This window comes from Marmota marmota, unplaced genomic scaffold (assembly GCF_001458135.2).
Source record: "Marmota marmota marmota unplaced genomic scaffold, marMar, whole genome shotgun sequence".
Lineage (NCBI taxonomy): Eukaryota > Metazoa > Chordata > Mammalia > Rodentia > Sciuridae > Marmota > Marmota marmota.
In genome coordinates, this window is record NW_025999961.1 from 11,149,156 (window position 1) to 11,166,357 (window position 17,202).

Below are 17,202 nucleotides of genomic sequence, written 5' to 3' on the forward strand. Positions count from 1 at the left end.
TATATATATATATATATATATATATATATATATATATATATATATTAAAGATATTGTGTCCATCTTCAGTTAAATTTTTTTTAAATGTAGCCTGAATTTTAACCTGTACTGCTCTAATGAGTGGCTACAAATCATGTTCCCAAAGTATTAATTTTGTTATAGGTGTATATACAATCTATTTTTCATTAAAAATTTTTAAAGAACAAAATAAATAAGAAAAAAAAAACTACAAAAGCAGAACATGATGACCCTCTGTATACTTTCCAAAATAATTATGACATTATTTGAAATTAAGAAGTCAGCCTCCTGATCTTTCTGAGTCCAAAGATAACTGCTATTATCATTTCTCAAGTAAAAGTTATTTGGAAAGTATGTGGAACCATTGCCAAACCATTTGAAAATGCTCACTAACTGATAAAATTATATAATTTATTTTTATTTTTATATGTCATCATATATTTTATCAGAAAGCATGTACTCACTTTATCCTTGAAAGGTATTAAATAGAGTTCATCAAAAATGAATAAATAAGTAAATAAATAAATAAATAAAGTATATGTAATCATACAGATGGAAAATATTATGTATTATTTATCTGACTTACTTTGTTAACATTATTTTATCCATATAGCATAAACTTGTATTTTTTGTCATTATTCATTACCATACAATTCTTTGCAATTTTCCCTTATTCATTTTTCATGCTGTAGACCTTTTTGTGAGGTTTCAGCTTTTGTCTATTACAAATACTTTTATTCAATATTTCTATCTATGTATTTTTGTGAATATGTAAGTAATTTTATTTTAGAGATATATATGAGGGATTAGGTTTTTAGAATTATATGGATTGGCATACTTAAAAGAGTTTTCAAAAGGGATTGCCAGCATATGTCATTGTCAATTTTTATTTATTTTTTCTTCTGTGTTAGGTTTGCAGTGCTATTTTATATTCCACCTTCTTGTTCCTTAGTGAGACTGACTATCTTCTCAAGAGCTTACTAGACAATTTGGATTCCTTGATAATGTGAAGTACCTACTCAAAATCTTCTTTAAAACTTGGTGTGGTGGCACATGCTTGTAATTCTAGTGAGTTGGGAGGCTAGGGCAGGAGGATCACAAGTCAGAGGTCAAAGTTGGCAATTTAGTGAGACCCTATCTCTAAACATTTTTTTTTTAATTTTAATTTATTTAGAGTCAGAATCTTTCTGATTTTCTTAGCCTCACTAAATTGCTCAGGCTGGTTTTGAATTCTCAATCTTCCTGCCTCAACCACCCAAGCCACCAAGTCACAGGCATGCACCACTGGCTGTACCTCAAAACAAAATTTTTCAAAAGAGGCTGGAGAAATAGTTAAATGGTAAAGCACCTCTGAGTTCAATCCTCAATGCCACAATAATTAAATGAATAAAATATATAATATTCTCCATGTTTTTCAATAGGTTCTTTTTTTCTTATTAGTGACTAGAATTATAAGTAGATATCCCTATATCTAATTAACTATCATATAAAAGTATCTTGAGAGATAGGACACTTATCTTCTGCAAGTTTCTTGTATAATGTGAGTACATTTTTTGACTGCATTTGCATTCTTTTATAGGTGAACTTTGACCTAATTTCTTAATTTTAATGAAGTCTAATTCATTTATGTTTTCTTTATTGTTAGTACTTTCTGTATCCTGTTTAAGAAAGATTTTTGTCACTGTCAGAATCATACAGATAGTCCCATAGGTTGTTATTAGAGGTTTTTATTGTTTTATCTTTCACATGTATTTCTACAGCAAGATGTCAGTTAAAACTAGCATTCACAGTTTCCATATTCAGATTAAATTGAACTAGTATCATTAATTAAAATATTGTGAGTTGTTTTTTTTTTTTTTTTCTAACGGAAATGACCTGAGGTGCAGGTCACCTATTCCTGTAATTTCAGGTCTGCAAGTTTGCTTGCTACTTCTATACTTTCTCTTTGGCTCAACAAGTCTAATTACATTTACATCAAGGTAATACTGTTTATCTCTGGCTTTATTAAGAATCTTATTTTCCATTAGTTTATATCCAATAAATTCATTCCGGATTTTCTTAGTTTCTGTGTTGCCATATTAGTTTAGAATCAGCCTGGACAATATTTTCTTTTTTTTTTCCTTTTTTAAACAGAGCGAGAGAGAGAATTTTAATATTTATTTTTTTAGTTTTTGGCGGACACAACATCTTTTTTGTATGTGGTGCTGAGGATTGAACCCGGGCCGCACGCATGCCAGGCGAGCGGGCTACCGCTTGAGCCACATCCCAGATTGACCTGTCAGGATTTTATTTGGAACTGCATTGAATCTATAGTATAATTACAACAGAAACTGACACAAAACATGATGTGAAATATTCTTCCATTTATTTTTCTTTCTAAGATTTTTTTCTCAGAAATTTTAGAAGATTTTTCTCTTTTTTTGTTATTATTTTTGTTTTTGCTTTTTTGTACTGAAGATTGAACATAGGGAGGCACTCAACCACTGAGTCATTTCCCAGCCCTATTTTTATTTTGTATTTTTATTTTGAGGCAGGTTGTCACTAAGCTGGTTAGGACCTAGTAAATTTCTGAGGCTGACCTCCTGATAATCCTCCTGTCTCAGTCTCTCTAATCACTGGGATTATAGACATGCATCTCTGCACCCAATTTAGAAGTTGTTGGTTTTTTTTAAGTTTAGCCTTATTAATTACTATAACAACTATAACAGATAAGTAAACAAATAATAGAACAAATTATAACAATTCCAAAATATTTAATAGTATTTTAAATGGTATTTTAAAATTTATATTCTACTTTTAGTGATCATGAAAGAATTCAGATTTTTATAACTTTATATCTTGCAATTTATCCAAATTCAGCTAATTTTATTATTTATAAATTTGTTAGGTATTCAAATAAAAAAGTTCTATTTCTTATAATATCATACCTTTAGTTATTAATCTTTATTTTTTTGAATCCTTGAAGTTATTAGAATTGAAGTGTGATATTAGGTAAGAAAAAAGGTAAAAAATTTCCAAATAGGTGAAATTTTTTAAATATTACACAATTGATTATGATGTTTTCTGTTCTTCTTATAGTAGAAACTTTCGATAAATGCATTTCAAAATATAAGGATGTTTTCTTATATTTCAAATTGAAAGTAGTTCTCTGAACAAATTAAAATCTAAAATATAAGGTAGATAGTTTTTAATGTGGAAATGTTTTAAATTAGATATCTTGGTTTTTAATGCATAGAGGATTCAAATCCCATTTATTTTTGTGGATTATCCTAAAAAGAAAGCATTACGTCTATTTATTCAAATTTAATTAAATTACATTCATATTTCTCTTATATGTTTTAATATTTGTAGCATCTGAAATATGTATTATTTCATTTGTGATTTTTTTTAGTATTTTTTAACTAATCCAATTCATTACTGATATATCATTTGAATCAAACTTTACAAAGCACTTTCTCATTTTATTGAAATCTTTTGATGGTAATTTTAATTTTTCAAGAAAAATCTCCTTAGTCTCATCACTTATTTTTTTTTTCATTTTTCCACACATTTTTACTTAGCTCTTTCTAGTTATACAAAATATTATAATTTATTTTGACATAATTATACAGCATGGAATAAAATTTGTTTGGATTCAGTCCCCAGTACTTCCCCTTTCCTCCCCTCCTTCCTCCTCTTGTTCCTATTCCTCTACTGAACCACTTATTTATATTTGTCTTCTTTCAGTTAGTGGCTTGTGGATGTACGTTAAGCCAAGATTCATTGTGATATATTCATATATGTTCATACAAAAGTTAGATCAGATGAAGTCCACTGTTCTTTCCTTTTTGCATCTTTCCTTCCTTTTCCTCTCTCCTCATCCTTAATTACATAGATCTTTCTTCTGTTTTCATGGAATCCACCTCCCATTTCTTTTCTTTTTTTCCTTATTTTGGTCTCGGTTTCCCCATATCAAGAGAAAACATGCAACATTTAACTTTCTGGGTCTGAATGATTTCACTTAGCATGATGGTCTCCAGTTCCATCCATTTACCAGCAAATGCCATAATCACAATCTTCTCTATGGTTGTGTAATACTTCTTGTGTATATATACCACATTTTTTTATCCACCCATCTGTTGATAGGCACCTAGTTTTGATACATAGCTTGACTAGTGTAANTATATATATATATATATATATATATATATATATATATATATATATTAGATCTTTTGGATGTATACTAAGGAGTGCATTTGTTGGGTCATATGGTGGTTCTAGTCCTACTTTCTTGAAGGATGTCCATATTTCTTTCCAGAGTGATTGAACTAATTTGTAGTCCCACAAATAATGTGTGAATATACCTTTTGCCTCACATCTTTGCCAACATTTATTATTTGTATTCTTGATAATGTCATTCTGATTGCAATGAGATGAAATCTCAGTGTAGTTTTGACTTCCATTATCCTGATTGCTAGAGGTGTTGAACATTTTTTTTCATATATTTATTAACCTTTTTTATTTCTTCTCTTTCTTTCTTTTTTTTTTTTGAGAAGTGTCTGGTTCTTTTGCTCATTTATTAATTGGGTTATCTGATTTTTTGGTGTTAAATTTTTAGAGTTCTTTAAGTATCCTATATATTAATCCTTTATCTGAGAATCAGGTGTTAGATATCTTCTCATATTTTTTAGACTCCCTCATCATGCCCTTGTTTCCTTTCAGAAGCGTTTTAATTTGATGCCATCCCATCTATTGACTCTTACCTTTATTTTTTATGTTTCAGGAGTCTTGTTAAGGAAGTTGATGACTGTGCCAATATGTTGTACTGTTGAGCCTACATTTTCTTCTAGCAATTGCAGCGTTTCTGGTCTATTTCTTATTTCCTATTTCTTTGATACCCTTGGTTTTGACTTTTAGGTAGGGTGTCAGATAGAGGTCAATTTCCATTTTTCTACATATTAATATTGTTTTTCAAGCAACATTTGTCAAAATGTTAAAATTCTTATGTATTAGTACTCAAGTGTTTGTATGAATCTATGTATTTCTTTTTTCACACTGATAAACCTGCCTCTCATCTGTTTGCCCTCATCATTATTAACATAAAAATGTATTCTATTAACTGTCTTCTTTTATCCATGCCTTATTCAAAATTTCTTGCTTAATATCTAAACAGCTGAACATTTTCTGATTTTATTTTATTATCAATTGCTATTTTAATTAAACTCTGGCTAGAAAACATACTTAAAATTGTTCAGTCCTTTGAAGATTTTTTACGATTTATTTTATATCCCATTAAATGGCATATTTTAACAAATATTCAGAATCTTTAGAAATGGAATGCATATATTTCATTTCTGCATATACAAATTGAGTGGTGATTGTTAATCCTGTGAATCAAACTTCTGTTTCATTTTTATTTATTTGTTTTCATTTGAGGAGTCACTGAGAGATTGCTAAGAATTAAATGATTGTGATCTCTCATATTTCTAATATTTTGTAAGCAGAGGTCCTGCCTGGTTTTAGTTCAAATTAACTTTTTTTATTTTTGATCCCAGGAATTGAACTCAGGGCCACTCAACCTCTGTGCCACATCCCTAGCCCTATTATTTATATTTCATTTAGAGATAGGGTCTCATTTCATTGCTTAGAGCCTCACTATTGCTGAGACTGGCTTTGAATTCATGATCCTCCTGTCCCAGCCTCCCCAGCTGCTGGGATTACAGGTATGCTCCATGGCACCTAGCTCAAATTACCTTCATAGGGATATTTAAATAGTGAACAGCCTTGGAAGATAAATATGTATCTGTCTTTAGGGGGAAAAAAAACTGGTTAGTTTACTTTCCAGTTGTATAAAGCTAATATTTCCCTCTGTTGCAAAGGTCAGGCACGCTTACTGCTCATTGTTAAATGTGTAGGTTCCTTAAGCTCTGGGTTTGCTGTTTGCCTCTTTATTGCAACCTAATGTAGTTGCAGGGTTACCTTTCCTTCCTGTATCACTCTGTAAGAACTGAGATTGAGAAAACTGAAAAAAAACAAAAACAAAAAAACCAAAACAAAACACTTCTTTGACTGCTACTATTGCCCTTAATAGAAAAGTCAGTTCTTTGTAATGCAGGTGTTTCATGTTTGCTTTCAAAATGTAAAATTTCAACTCCCCTCACAGTTTATATTAAAAATGCATTTTAAAGATATGTATACATGTAAGTTTGTGTGTGTATGTATACATATATGTGTATGATCTATGTATATTGTATGTGTGTCTATAAATATGATGACCTAGAATACTTCAGCTAGGTATATCTAAACACAAAGCAATGTGCTAAAGAAAAAAGAAAAGAAAGAAAGAAATAGAAAAAAAAATGGAGGGTCATAGAATGATGGATCATCTACTGGGAAACAATTTGAAAAAATGTGGAGGTAGATATGAAATTGTGCTAGACACAAGAAAGTGATAGAGTATCTTTAATTTTCTAAAAGACAAAAGAATCAACCTAGAATATATATGCAGTTAAAATATACTATACTATTCCATTATAAATGTAAAATTTGAGTTTTTCAAATTCTAAGTGACTCTATAGATATTGTACTTGTAGAGCATGAGACAGGGAAAAATGGAAAAGTCTTAACACAACTGGTTTGAGTTCAAAATATAGTTTGGTCAACGTGATGCCAATGGCTCACTTTCTGCCTAATGCCACTCTCCTTTTCCTTCTCACTAACACAAGCTCAATTTAGTTGGACATGAACAGAATTTTCAATTTCACAATGACACAGGAGCAAGAGGCAAAGTTTAAACAAGAAACTCTAAGTGGAAGCCACTGAGTTATACTGCTCAGTGTGCACACACTCATTGTCTCTTTTGTCTTTTATTTCATATTTTTATTACCATAAAAGGACTTGATTGCATGGATCAGGAAAGACTGAATGTGACAATTAGAGAACAATCTAGTGAAGAGATCATTCTTCAAACAGGTTTCAATCACATTATCAAAGCCATTAACTGGCTGGACTACCTCTAGTTTCTCATTAACATGACGGCACACTTTTTTTTATTAAGATACTGTTAGATTATCTGTTATACTTACAAAAATAACTTTTTTATAGGTAAATATCTTAATTTTATAATGTGTTTAAAACACTTGAAATGCTGCGATACCAACAAAGCAGCAAATCAAGGAACAAAGGAAGTGAGGAAGGAGGAGGGAAGAAAAGAATGGAAAAACAGAAACAAGCAAGTGGTTACATAATGAGCACACAAAGTTTCAAGAGAAATTCCTAGAACCTAGAAGCTAGGATCAAAGTTAGCCTTGTGAAAGATTTCTAAGCTATATATATAAGATGATGATAACTCTGGTTGTCATTGAAGAGATCTGCTTACTCAAATGTTGAAGTCTGAACATTAGAGAATTGCACCTAGACAAGTGTGGGAAGAAAGTTTTATTTAAAAAATAGTAACACGGACTTATCCTGGGAGGGAGAAGGGGGCCATAGCTGTTGTCCCGGTATTCCAAGAAGTGGAAGCGTCCTATCTCTTTTATACATTTTAGAGTTTCTTTGTTCTCCCCCTCCTTCCCCCTCTTTTCTCTCCACATCCGGGTACATGACTAGGCTCAGGAGATGTCAGTGAGATGGCTAAAAGTTGAGAAGCAGAGGGAGGGGCAGCGGGAAGGGTCAAAAGGAGTGATCCAGGCAAGTAGCAGCATAGGAAGCAATAATTAACAACTTTTTTTTTAAACAGAAAAAAATGATATTTTTAATGTTGAAAAGTCAATTCATGAGGAAAATATAATTTAACAATAGAACCCAGGAATATAAAAAGGAAAATTGGTAGACCTGAAGGGAGTCACAGATAATTCAGCAATATATTCCACTTTCATTAATGGATAGGATAACTCAACAAAAGATTAAAAAGGAGAAAGAATATTTGTAAAGCTCTGTAAACAAAATAGATAAAGCAGAATCTACAGAATGCTTTACTCAAAAACAATATATGTAAGCATGTATAGACTTATAATTTTTCCATTTTTAAACTTTCAACTCATTTGTGTCTCTGAATATAAAGTGTGTCTTTTATAGACAGAATATAGTTGAATTACATGTTTTATCTACTTGGCAAATGTGATTGTAGTGTATTTATTTATTTTAATCTATTATAGGTGATAGCAGAATGCTCTTTGATTCATTGTACATAAAAGGAGCACAATTTTTCACTTCTCTTGTTGTACACAAAGTAGGGTCACACCATCTGTGAAATCATACATGTACTTGGGGTAATAAAGTCCATCTCATTCCACCATCTTTCCTATACCCATTCTCCATTCCCTTCCCTCCAAGATTCCTAAAGTACAAGAAATAAAATCATGAATCAATAAATGGGATGGATTCAAACTAAAAATCTTCTTCTCAGCAAAAGAAACAATTAATGAGGTGAAAAGAGAGCCTACATTGGGAGCAAATTTTTGCCACATGCAGATCAGACAAAGCACTCTATTCCAGTATATATAAAAAACTCAAAAAACTTAACATAAAAAAAAAACCAATCAATGAATGGGCTAAAGAGCTGAACAGACACTTCTCAGAAGTAGATATACAATTGATCAGTGAATATACGAAAAAAATGTTCAAAATCTTTAGTAATTAGAGAAATGCAAATCACAACTACTCTAAGATTTTATCTCACTCCAGTCAGAATGACAGTCATCAGAATACAAGCAACAATAAATATTGTCAAGGGTGTGGGGGATAATGCACACTCATCCTTTGCTGGTGGGACTGCAAACTGGTGCAGCCAATCTGGAAAGCAGTATGAAGATTCCTTAGAAAACTTGGAATGGAGCCACCATTTGACCCAGTCATCCCACTTTTTGGTTTATACCCCAAAGACTTAAAGACAGTATACTACATTGAGGCAGCAACATCAATGTTTATAGCAGCAAAATTTACAATAGCCAAACTGGGGAATCAACATATATGTCCTTCAATATATAAAATGATAAAGACACTGTGGTATATATACACAATGGTATGTTACTCAGCAATAAGAGAGAATAAAATTATGGCATTTGCAGGTAATTAACAATGTTTACAACTCCCTGCAAGGAGGAACAATTCCTGAGACAGATCACCTTAGCAGCAGGATGGAACAGGAGCAGGTTATCTTGGTAAGGGTGGAGAAGGGGCTCTGGAGGCATTAATATTTCAATCCTCTATAGGTGGCCTTCAACTTCCCAGACCCAAATTGGCCTCAATCTTCACAATACTACTGATTACCTTACCCATCTACACTGACTAGCTGTCTTTAATTCTTGCTTCATGTAACAAAGAAAGATTTTTATGTATTGTTTCATGTGCAAAAAATTTTAGGAGAGAAAAATAAATTCTAGAAATCTCCCAAGTTTTTGCACATTGTGGAGCTACTATTTGATTTCACTTGAGGCCAAGTATTAGGATTCCCACTTAGAGCCAAGAATCACAAGGTGAGCTAGGCATTCCTGTGGATGACAAAAGATAAAAATTAATTTCCTGGACTTAAGAATTGAAAAAAATATATTTTTGGAATCAATTACAGTATTCCTGCGGTTCTAGGAAATACCCATAGTTAGGAAAATCTTGACATGGCAATGTATTTTGGTACATATCCCCCATTTTAGAAAAATCTGACTCAGATTGACCTAAACTCCAGACAATACTCCATCATCATCTTAATAATGGAAAGTGCTATCTGGGACTGGAATCCTGTGATTCTTTGTTCCTTATGAAGATGACACTATGGGGACATTTTCCTGAAAACCCTCTAGCAATGCTCTAACTGCAAATAATCCACCGCTTCCTCATTCCCCTATATCAACTCCAGGCTGTAAGCAGAAGGAGGATCTCAGTCTCCACTGGGCCCAATTCTGTGCTTTGTCCTGAATAAGCTTATGCTACTGTTGAGGTGCCTCTCCTCTCTCTTTATTTCCTTTATTTATTTCTTCCCTCACACCCATGAGTGTTAAACTCTATGCAAAGAGCACTTAGTTATGAAAATTATAGACAATAAATTACAATAACCCAACAAAACAATATGACTGAGGATGGGGCAATGGGGCAAAGGGGCTGTCAGTATAGGTAATGAATGATTGGATCAGGAAGATGGGAACTGATTCAAGTGGACATAAAATGCTAATACCTCCAGAGCACTTCCCCTCCTCCACCCTGTTGCCAAGGTTACCTGCTTCTAGTAAATTGTCCTCCCAGTTGGAAGTCACTAATGGATATCCCCTGGGTGGCTCATTTCCTGCCTTTCATGTCCTGACTTTTGGTCACTGGTCTCTTAGGCAACATAGGGGGAGGTGGGGGCATAAGAAAAAAGGAAACCTAAAATGTATAAAAGAGGAAGGACAACCCCACTCCCTTAGGCACCAGCTCTGAACCCCCTTTTCTATGGTGGTGTCCTTGTTTTTTGTTGTTGTTGTTGTTGTTGTTTTTGTTTTTGTTTTTTTTCCTTCAACACCTGGGGAATAAGACTCAGAGCACCAGCATTATCTCTGATTTCACAATTTCCAATGAAACATTTACTGGCTTGGAATCAGTAGATAAGAATAAAGATCTGAGGAAATTATTCAGAATGCAGCCACAATAATAAAAGTTTGTATAGGAATAAATGTACATATGCAACTGAAAGCAGAAAAGATGAGAAGGTCTAACTTACATATGAGTTAAAAAGTAGGTGATAAGAAGTATGTGTGAGACATGATTACTGGGAGCCATTAGCCAAGTAGGTATGAGAATTTCCTTGCCAGTGTACCCCATGTTGCTTAGTGGAAGGACTTGTGGAAATAGGACATTTTGCAGTGACATTGCATGTAGGTGACCTTGCTCAAGGACCAGGGCGGATCCGGGTTTACGGCGTTCCCGGTTTAGGTTCCAGGTTTAAGATTATTCCTGCTGGGAATAGGGCGTATCCTGCTGCCTGAGTTCCCCTTGAGTTCTCACGGGATTCAGACAGTATTTTTTGGGAGATAGAAGCCCAGTGGTAGTGGATTTGGGCAGAGAACGTGGATTTCCCCAGAACGTGATTGTAGACGGCTGGTGTGAGTTCGGGAATAAAGAATTGCTGTTTGAATCTACAAGCTGTGTGGTGGCTCGTGATTGTGTGCCCAGCCAGACTGCGGCACATGATATATACATAGATCAAGATTTCCAAGAATTTATGAAAACCAATGAAAATGAAAAGTAATTAATACTTAACCAACATGTGGAAACATTATAAAGTCATTGAAGGCGCATCAAAATCAGACACTGAGAACCTTAAAAGTGACCCAAATGAGGCATGTGATAAAATCAGTGTGTTTTTACCCTAGACAATTTCAAAGTTTACATAAATATCAAACTGAGGACAGAAAGCTCCTCCAGTTCTCATGTTGTTACAGAAAATCATAGAGACCAAGCATCACTCAGAGGGTAGGGGAACTGAGGTTTATATTTGCCAGTGGATGAAGGTGAGCTAGTGCTCTGAAGTTCTGGGCCCCGAGCTGAAGTTACAGGGGGCTTTTATAGAAAATTTGACATCACTTATTAACATTACAACATTTGTGGGTTTGAATTCTTGTCCTATGTGATCAAAGACCATGCACAGGGGATTTATGATAAGTAATTTACGGGTGCAGAACAAAGACAGTAAAACATTCGAGAGTGTTATCATGAAGTGGCCTTCACCACAAACAGCAGTAACTCAATATAATCTGAGTTTACCTTCCTAAGAACTATATTTTTAAGAACTATGCCTACGAGGTTATAGTTTAGACAACAGTTAATTGGCCTAGCAATTATGTGATGTAGTTACAGTTTTACAGAGTTCAAAAAGTTACAAAGTATAAGAAAAGTCTTTTTTACAGGCATTTTTTTAACCTCTGGCTTTGGAAGCCTATCACAGGGCTGTTTACATTTAAAGAGGAAGTCAGGCTCCTAGAGATAGCTTTTTACAATCTACAGGTAGGGACCCAGGGTTAATAAGATTTCCTAAAGAGAGACTTCAGGGAGTGAGGATTAACTCTTTCCCCAGGCTCTGGTTCTTCCTCATAAAGTTCTTATAATTTCATTTTATTATCAGGTCTGGTATCTCTACCACAATGTTGAAAATGTATTTTAAAAATTAAGGATTACATAAGTGATTCTCAAACTTTGTCTCGTAGTCACAGTATACATATAGATGACTGTATTTGTTAACACAAAGTAACAGATGGAAAATATTCATAGCCTGAGATGATCAGACTAGGTCCTGGCTTTCTGGGTCCTGGCCAGTTGTCACAAAGCCTGATGGTGTTAGATAGTAGCCAGCAATGAGTAGTGAAATGCAGACAAAGTCACAAGTGTTCTTTAAATTACTTTAGAGTCCTTCTTTAAATTATTTTCAAAGTAGACTAGAAAGCAAAGTGGGGTAGTTAATTTGTAGAAAATATACAGAAGCAAGGGGGCTAATTGGGAATTTGTGTCAAGAAAAAAGGATTAATGGAACTAACTCTTAACAGGGCACATTAAAACTAGGCATCACGATTATAAGTGTCTCCATTTGTCTGGGAAGAAAGATTCCTTTAGTACCGTAAGAGTACTGAAGTAACTGCTGACCAGCAATTGATCCCACTGGCCACGTTAACATGGGATTAACTTTGTGGATGAAGTCTCCCTAAACAGAATGGCCACCATTACAATTCCAGAGAGGACCAACAAAGGTCAACAATTCCACCACACAGCTTGAGGAAGAGTTGAACACCTGATTGTCAAGAGCACCAAAGGTGGTCCTAGTTCTCCTAGTAAATATCAAACAGTAATAAAATTGGTGACAGCATTGTCTCTTTTGTTGTTCTCTTCTTGGAGACTGCCTAGTCTTTCCCTTGAGATTGCTTTTTGCTGAAGCCTCACTTTTCTTTTACTTTATTTTCACCTATAATAAAGTTTTCTTGCATGATTTTTTTGTCTGACATTAAATCTTTCCTGGGAATACAAGAGCTGAGTTTCAGCTCCCTCCTTTCCTGTAATAAAGGGACCAAAATTTGAGTACAAGTGTCCACTAAATAACACACTTGTTAAATACTAGATCACACATCATCAAAATATGACCTGAAAAGGAAAAGAAAATGTCTAGCTTGAAAACTAAATACTATGGAGGAATAATTAAAGAAAACTTCAATAGAACCCTCAAGAGGGAGAAATGAGTGTGCAGTGGATGGAGGGTATCCCAGAAAAACTTTGGTATCAGGATAAGCAAAAAAGACAAAATGAAATGAGAAAAATATGTGCTTCAATATTATTTATGTAAATGTATGAGAAAAAAATTGGTGGATAAGAAAGAGAAATGCTAAGTATAGGAAAGGAAACCTTGAAGAATAACACAGTACAGCTCACCATATGGAATGTGAATGGAGAACTCTGTGTTACAGAAGTGCTAATTATATAAGAGCAATAACAAAGTAGCATAAAATAAACAGCATTAGAAAACGAATTCTATTTGTAAGATTGAGAAGGCAAAAATCAATGTCAGTAATATAATTTATAAAATAAGCATTACAAAAATATTGAAGTGAGTTTGTGTGTGTGAATGTATATGTATACATATAAATTATATGTATATTTATATGTATATATTTGTGTGTGGACACAATATGAAAAGAATACAGTGGATTTAAAGGCACAAAATGACAAATTGATTCTTATGTGGAGCAGCTATAAGTCAGTTTTCTCAATACTAAATTTAGTAAGAAAAAATATCTCTTAACCTCTTTGTCAAATATGAACATGCATTTCACATAATCACTTTGTATTCACATTTATTTATACATATATTTACGTGTCTATATAAGTAAAGATATATGATAAAATATTTTATATATAATATGTGCAAAAGCATTTATGAAGAAAATATATGTACATAAAACACATATAAGGGGGCTGGGGATGTGAGTCAAGTGAAATTTCATAATAATAGATTAGAAAATATATATAAATATAACCAAGAAATTTCTCACAAGTAGTTACCCTTAATTGATCATCTGAAAATATTGCTTACTTTTGGACCAATGTCGGGGTTTTTTAGCGCCCCCTCTTCCCTCCTGACCTGCAGGAGAGATTGGGGAGAGCATGCCCTGACCAGGATGAGCCAAGAAAGGAAAAGGTTGACTGACTGCTCACACCCAGCCCTCCCTCTGGGAGGACAATCAGAAGCTTCAGGGAGACCAGTCAAAGCAGGATCTCAGTTTATTGAGAAAACACAGCTAATATAACGTACAGGAGCCAATCAGGATAAAGGTCAGCAGGGTGGGGAGAGTTCACATGTACTCTCATCCTACAGGCCATAATGGGAGACAGGAGCTATCCATGAGGGCAGAAGGGTTCTGAGCCTATCCTAGAAGTGCTCCAATTTTCGTCACACTCCAGGCAATGCCTTGTGGCTTATTGCCAAGAACTATCTTAGCCACATGTGGCCCCAGGACTGGGAAGTGGGTAGCAACCAGCAAGTTAGGTTTCCTCTTTTCTGATGCAACATGCCCTAGATGTTGCATGCCCTACATCAAGTTAGGTTTCCTCCTTTCTGATGCAACATGCCCCACATGTTACATCATGCCCTACAGACCAAGAATAATAATTAGCTTGATATATTATTTAGTCAGAGAATTGTGTAAACAATTTTAATTTCAACCCAGTTGTTACATCAAATGCAAAAGAGATTTACAATCTGTGGTTTCTTTTCAATTTAACCAAGAATAAGTCACTATATTTGGCTATAATAATTTTTGAAATTCTATTCACATTCCAATCACTCCTTCAAAATGGAGTGTATTCAGAATAAATATTCTTCCGTTTCTTAATTTTATGTACATAAATAAAATATTTCCATAAGTGTATATATTTTTTTCTTTTTACTGGTAGTGTAGCCTTAATAGAATTTATCATGTTTCTGCTGTATGCTTAATACATCATATAATTTCACTTTTTAATTTTCTTTGTCATTTTCTAGATTAAGAACACTATTCTCCTCCTTGATCTGATCTTGTTCTTTTTCTAGAAAATCTAACAAAATATTCCATAATTTCTGAATAATCAGGAAAGTTTGATGAATAGATTGTAGAGTATATATTCCTTTATCTAATTAAATAATAAGAAAGCATAGGGCTGTGGGTGTGGCTCAAGTGGTAGCACACTCGCCTAGCATGTGTGCGGCACTGGTTCGATCCTTAACACCACATACAAAGATGTTGTGTCCGCTGAGAAACTAAAAAATAAATATTAAAAAATTCTCTCTGTCTCCTCTCTCTCTCTCTCAAAAAAAAAAGAAAGCATAAACTCATTATTATTTATATTTCTATTTTAATTGTGTCCTGCATTAGATTGGTTATTTCTAGACAAGATGATGTAATTCTAAATTTTTTTAAGTGTTGACTTTTTCATTTTACCAAAGAAATCATGCAACCTGTTTTAGTTTTAATGTGTCCTTCAGGTTTCATATGTTGGAAACTAAATCCCCAAATTCACGTTATTGATATTTGGAGGGAGTTTTTTGAAAAAGAATTAAGGTTAGATAAGCTTATGAAGGGGGCTTCATGATTCAATTAGCATCTTTATAAAATGAGGAAGAGAGACTTGAGCTGGCATGCTTCCTCTCTCTGTTGCCATGTGATACATTTAACGCATTTTTGCATAAGTTATTACAGCTAGAAGACCCTCACCTGGTGCAATCCCTTAACCTTAAACTTCTCAGCCTTCAGAATTATAGGAAATAAATTTAGCTGGGATTGGTGGCACAGGCCTGTAATCCCAGCTGCTCAGGAACCTCAGTAATGGCAAGGCGCTAAGCAACTCAGTGAGACCCTGTCTCTAAATAAAAAGTACAAAGTAGGACTGGGGATGTGGCTCAGTAGTCAAGTGCCCTCGAGTTCAATCCCTGGTATCAGAAGAAAAAAAAAAAGAAAAAGAAAAAGAAAAGAAAAGAAAGAAAGCAATTTATCTTCTGTTCTGTGATAGTAGCAGAATACGGGCTAGGATACACCCCACGTTTTGAAAGTGCCAGTGTTTTAACTACAATGTCTTGATAGCCTTTCTCAGAGTAGACATTAAGTCTTTTCATACCTACTCTCACAACACAGAAAGCTAATGTCACCAATTATGTGAGTATTTATCCTAACACAGCAAGGAAGAAATCAATATGCAGCAGAAATACCACATGAATGCCCTCTAATTCAATTCAGTTTTGACTAGTGATAGATAGCATATGATCCCATAGATTGAGGGCCCAGGTCCTCCACTGTCCCAATTCAGATCACAATTAATTAACTGTCATCTGTACTTGTGACCTGGTGCCTATAAACTATTTGTACTACCCCTCTCCTTGTTCAACTAATTTGCTATAGTGTTTATAGAACAGAAGGAAGCACTTACTTTGTTTATCATAAATAATATTATGAAGGAAACTAATGAAGAGATTCATAGAGCATTGGTATATGGGAAGGGACATAGAGCTTCTATAACCTTCACAGATATTTCATCCTCCAGGAATTTCCATGTGTTTAGCTATCTGAACCGTTTTTTATTTTATTTTATTATGTTTTACATAGGCATTACTGGTTAAAATCTTGTCAACTGATGATCGTTTTAAGTTCAGCTCCGCTCCTCTCTAATCATGCTGTGGTCTTCCCTAGGAACCATTCCTATCATCCTCTCATTCCTGAGCCCCCAGTGATAATTTAACTCACCATCATACAAAAAGACACATATCATTTAAAAATACAAGGAGTAGGAAGTATATATGAGAAAGGGGTAAAATGACCAATTAAATAATTCATAACATCACAGCCATGATCAAGGACATCCTAGAGTCCTCATGCTTTCTCCATTGGAGTCCCAAAACTTGAATTAGCACAACCAAGAGCATTAAAGTCATTATTTTTAATGTAGCTTTATGATGGAGAGATCAATACAGCTAATTAAGAGAAGGAAACACTTCTCCCCTTATGTGTTGCAAATATAAGCATTCTGTGTGTTTTAGCCCTTGTATATTGAACTAGTTACATAGAAATTCAATATATAGTAATTAGTAGCACATGAGAAGTAAGCAGCAAGCCAATATCATGAGGTTTGCTTATTTTGAAGCAAAACACATCTTTTTCTTCAAAGGAAATAAGATATTTTTTCTGAGGAAAATGTGAGTGACCAATGCTTGAAAACACAAAT